Source organism: Echinops telfairi, unplaced genomic scaffold, assembly GCF_000313985.2.
Source record: "Echinops telfairi isolate 266 unplaced genomic scaffold, ASM31398v2 ScPeMD7_5868;HRSCAF=6743_1, whole genome shotgun sequence".
NCBI lineage: Eukaryota > Metazoa > Chordata > Mammalia > Afrosoricida > Tenrecidae > Echinops > Echinops telfairi.
The window spans coordinates 13427789-13433559 of NW_022109768.1; positions in this window are offsets into that span (position 1 = coordinate 13427789).

A 5771-nucleotide genomic window follows, 5' to 3' on the forward strand; every position below is an offset into this window, starting at 1 on the left:
ATAGAGAGAGAGAGAGAGAGAGACAGAGAGACAGAGAGGTCTATATCAAGGAAGTAACTCATACAGGTGTAGAGGCACACAAGTTCCAAGTCTGTGGGTCAGCTATCAGGCTGTAAACTTTTGACTCATGTAGCCACAGGAAATGATGAACCCAAGATTATGGCTCAAGTCTAAAGCACCAGAGGTCAATGAGCCAGATGCAAAATCCAGATCCAGCAAAAAGCAAGGCAACTTTTCCACAGAGTCAGCTTATATTGAAAGCAGGCCACAGACAAAAGGATTACATTGTGTTAGATCTAATCACTGGGGAGGGGGAATTACTGCATCTTAATTGTGGAACCACTGAGAATTGTGGCCCATCCAACTTGACAAAATGTGAACTATAACACAGATGTGTGGATTGAAAATTTAAAAATGGAGCAGGTGGATCCCTGTACATATTGGCACTGCCACCCACTAAAAGGAGAACCAGGTCAAGGAGCCAATGTGAGAGTTACCCTAACTACCATGTATGTCAATCCCAATTTTATAGTTAGTGTGGTAGTTACACAATCTGTTATCAATTTGAGACTTAAGAGTGAAGGGGTGGAGTTTAGCCTGTCAATCAGGTCGCAGCTTGATGACCTCATTTGGAGGCACTAAGAGGATAAATAGCTCATTGGAGATGGGACACTCCCTCCCTCCCTGTGAGATTTCTGTTGGCAGGGCACATGGAGCTACGCTAGAGCCCTGAAGCTGAGGGAGCCACATGGGGACCCCTGCCAGCTCTGAGATGCTTACGCCGTCACTGGATCCACAAGACTTTCCACCCACTGGCCTGTGATTTTCCTGCACTTGGCATTGTTGCATGTTTTGCGGGAGTCTGAAAAGGAATTTATAGATTGGTATTAGACACGTGGACTAATATCGGACTTATGGACTTGATCTGGACTAGGCTGGGATGTTTTCTCAATATTCAATTTTTCTTGTATATAAAGTTCTTTCTTATACACATATGATTGTCTATGAATCTGTTTCTCTAGTCTACTCAGACTAACACATTTAGGAATGGGAGAAATAAGTATCAAGTTGATCTATGGATCCAATCAGTAATCCCTCCACAGAGCAGACTTTGGCCAGGATTCCATATATTATTTGACTTCTCGTGTGCCATTTCTTTACAAGAAGCCATCATGATACTTTTGGTCTTTGTATACCAATATCAACTTGAATCTTAAGTTCAATGAGACCTCATAGTGTATAGTTATTCTTTTCCCCCGGTGATTTTATGTCCCTTTGAAGACAGTCTGGGATAATCATTACAAGGTAGACTTGTCACAACATGACGTGAGAGATAGAGAGATCCTAACTCTGTACTGGTGATAGTTTAATCAACCAGACCCAGAAGTTGTCTATACACGAAATAACAACAGGAATTGGTTCCTCACTACCAGACAGATAGTGAGGGAAGAGTCTCCTCAATCCATCTTACTGCCTGCTTTCTTAGACCATTGCTGGCATCAATTGTCACAGACGCCAGATGGACTTCAGAGTGCAAAAGTTTATTGGGGAGGAACAATTACAAAAGAAAAGGAGAGGAAGCTGAAATGAAGAGGAAATTCAGACCACAATGCAGATTGAAAAACAAAAAACAATTCTGCCAGTTCCCCAGAAGCTCAGAACCGACGATGACTTGTTAGAAGGTCCTGCATTGGGCAGAAATGGCTAGATCTTTCTACTACCTCCGTACTAGGCCATAAGGGAAGTCGGGAGGCACAATGGTTAAGTGTTTGGCTGCTAACTGAAAGATTGGTGGTTCAAAACCGCACAGTGACTTTCCAGGAAAAAGACCTGCTGATGTGCTTCCATGAAGAAGCTTTCCCTAGAAAAGCATTGACTTTAATGCAAAGGCTGCGTGAGCTCACGAAGGAGCTAACTAAAGAGGGCTCTTTCTTTTTTTTTTTTAACATTTTATTAGGGGCTCATACAACTGTTATCCCAATCCATACACACATCAATTGTGTAAAGCGCATTTGTACATCGTTTCTCAAAACATTTTCTCTCCATTTAAACCCCCGACATTAGGTCCTCATTTTTTCCCTCCCTCCCTGCTCCCCCCTCCCACATGAGCCCTTGATAGTTTATAAATGGGTATTTTGTCATATCTTGCCCTGTCCGACGTCTCCCTTCATCCACTTTTCCGTTGTCTGTCCCCCAGGGAGGAGGTCACACACAGTTCCATGTAATCGGTTCCCTTTTTCCTACCCATTCTCCCTTTACCCTCCCTGTTTTGCCACTCACACCACTGGTCCTATAGGGCTCATCCGTCCTGGATTCCCTGTATTTTCAGTTCCTATCTGTACCAGTGTACCTCCTCTGGTCTAGCCAGTCTTGCAAGATCGAATTCGAGTCATGGTAGTGGGAGCGGGGAGGAAACCTTTAGGAACTAGAGGAAAGTTGTATTTCTCATCATTGTTACATCGCACCCTGACTGGCTCATCTCCTCCCCGAGACCCCTCTGCAAGGGGATCTCCAGTGGCCTACTAATGGGCTTTGGATCTCCACTCCGCACTCCCCCCATCATTCACTATGGTAAGATTTTTTGTTCTGATGATGCCTTACATCTGATCCCTTCGACACCTCGTGGTTGCATAGGCTGGTGTGCTTCTTCCATGTGGGCTTTGTTGCTTCTGAGCTTGATGGCCGCTTGATTACCTTCAAGCCTTTAAGACCCCAGACGCTATACTTTTTGATAGCCGGGCACCATCAGCTTTCTTCACCACATTTGCTTATGCACCCATTTGTCTTCAGTGATCCGTTCGACACCCCGTGATCACACAGGTTGATATGTTGTTCCATGTGGGCTTTGTTGCTTCTGAGCTAGATGGCCACTTGTTTACCTTCAAGCTTTTAAGAGGGTTCTTTCTTGAAGGGAAATCTGCACCACAATTTTTCTTGTCTACCACTAAACCTTCTTACCCTGAGTGTATAGTCTAGTGAGGAAAACAGGTACAAAGGCATATGATTTCTATTTACTCGGACATGTGCAGTGCAGAGTCAGCTCAACATAGCTAAGTGGAAGAGTGAATGGGTATGATAGGGTGGGAGTGAAGAAATGGTTTCGAAAGACACTTACCTCCACTAAATACCAATCATTAGTCTCCTGTTCATCATCCTATCCCCCTTAGTTTAAAATAAGCCCATTCTATGTAAAAAGATATGCATTTACTGAGGGTCAATTTATCTTTTGATTCCTAAATAAAAGTAACTGAAATGATCTTGACATTTTCCAACCACAAATGGTGAAGTATTTAGCCAAAGTGGAAACTAATTTGATTTTTCATGGAGTTTTAAAGGGAAGCCAAGAAAATGTCTTAATGCTGGACGCTTTACCCTTACTCAATTCTGAGGGTTTAATAGATTTCTAACCAGCATCAGAAAGTAATACTGAGTATCTGGGCTTAGTATAGCCTTTTAAACAAACAAACAAAAAATGCTGTGTTAAGGAATGTATTTTTTTTAAGTTTGGAATAGTTAGTAAACCATTCTAACATCGTGATAAATCATCACAAATGATTCTGGATCCATTCCTTCAAAGCACAACTGCTAGAATGACAATAAAATCACTAGTTTCTTTGCCTTCATTAGAATTAATCAATTACAGAGATAGAGCATAATTAGTTTAAAAATAAATAATAGTACCGAGATAGTAACATATTCTCTCTCCTCTAGAAGAGGGGTCCTCTGTGACTTCCCAGGTTTTTTTTTCTTCTGGATCACTTCATGTCAATCTAAGCAGTATTTCAGCAACTTGCTTTCCCTTACACATGTGGAATAATCAGCAGGTTTAAGCATTCCAATCTGTTCACTCACTAGATCACAATTCTCTTCAATAACAGGTTTTTAAAAAATTATTGAATATATGTAATTATAATGTGAATATAATCAACCAAGATAAAGATAAATAGACTCTACTATATGTCTAATCTTAATTAGATACCATCAACATCTCCTTGGATTGAACTTTTAATCACCTCGAAGGATTTCTTCTAAAATATGTTATGAAATAATTCTCATGATCTCCAGATTTCTTTTTTTTCTCCCATTTTACTATACAGAATATAGATATTTATATAATATACAGACTTATATATGTGTATGTATACATGTACCACATATACTTATAGAATGTATATTTTCCCATTTATAGTATATAATATAGTTATGTATAATACAAAATATACATTTATAAATGCAATCATAACAGTCTTGATGGATCCCGGGCTCCAAAAAAATGTCTGAAAGGTTTGACTTTTGCATGAAATTACTATAAAAGCTATTCACAAGTGAGTCTTTCTTCAGTAACAACAGTTTCTAGAAGTCAGCCAAAAGCCAGGGTACCACATTCAGTTCTTCCCAGAACCTCTGAGAAAATGCCACCAAGAGTCAACCAGTGCAATGGAAACCATCGATTATTTTCTTAATCATATTCCACAATAAGAATTCCTTAGCCTTGAGCTTCTACCAACTTTCAACGGTGTGGCCTCTGTCAATGGTGTGAAAGAAACCTACTGAGTTTCCACAGGGCCACATGTCCATCTGGTTTTAATTCAGCTAATCTGTCAAATACATGTATGCAATTTTTTCAGGCACATGGTTTTGCTTCACTACTTTTCAAGTAACTTTTGTTTACTTAGGCAGATGTTGCAAATTAGTCTAAAAATATGGCAAATGAGGGAAAATATCCTTTAAAGTAGATCTGACTCTAATATGAATTTCATTACTGACTCACAAAGACAGACCAATCTCAGGAGTCTGTGAAAGTCCCAGAGATTTCCTGCTTTAGGATTGCCTTTCTCCCTCTACTCTCTCGATTCTTGGTATAAAGTGGTACTGCTGTACCTTATGGGCACCCAAGAAATCTAGGAGATTTTGAACTCAGATTCTTTTTTGATCCTAGAAAATATGGGGGCTCCTAACCCTTCCCCCATTTCTCCTCTAGTTGCTCCATGTCTTAGTTATCCCATCCTGCTATAAGGGGAAATGTCTTGTGTGGTGGATTTATCAGTTAGAAACGCACCTTCTCACTGTTCACGAGGCTGGAAGTCCAAACCCAGGGTTGCAGCTCTGGAGGAAGGCTCTCTTTCTGTTTGTTTACTCTTCTTGGCATTCATCTTCTCAGTTGACTTTAATTGCTTCTTTTAGATCTTGTCAGAGATTTAACTCAAGACCCACACGCCCTTAATCCTACTCATTAACATAACAAAATCGCATCATTCCCAAATGGGATTTTAACCCCAAGCATTGGGGTTAGAATTTATCAGATGGGGTTAGAATTTATCAGACATGTTTTGGAGAGACACAATACAACCTAAAACATTTCAGTAAGCAAAACGTCTACTTTGAAAGATAGACTAGTAAAACATTCACTTGAACTTCTAGCAGAAAGTACTTTATAAATTAATAGTGCGGACCAGTTCATTAAATTCACTACAAAGAAAAACTCATTTATAGTACTAAACCTAGCCAGTTATGGCATTTTAAAATACTGCTTAAAGAATGAACATTATGGATAAAAAATCGTTTTAAATGATTATGCAGAAGATATCTTAAATGTTCTTTAATTTTTAGTCAAAATTAGCTACAAAAATTAAAACACAGAATATATTATTTCTCAATAACTTCATCTTTTCACGTTTGCAATCTTTTTTGGTTTTTTGTTATTTCTAAAGCTTTGCTTCATTTCCTAAAGCTCAACACTCATTTCCTTTTTGTTTTTCATTTTTTATTGT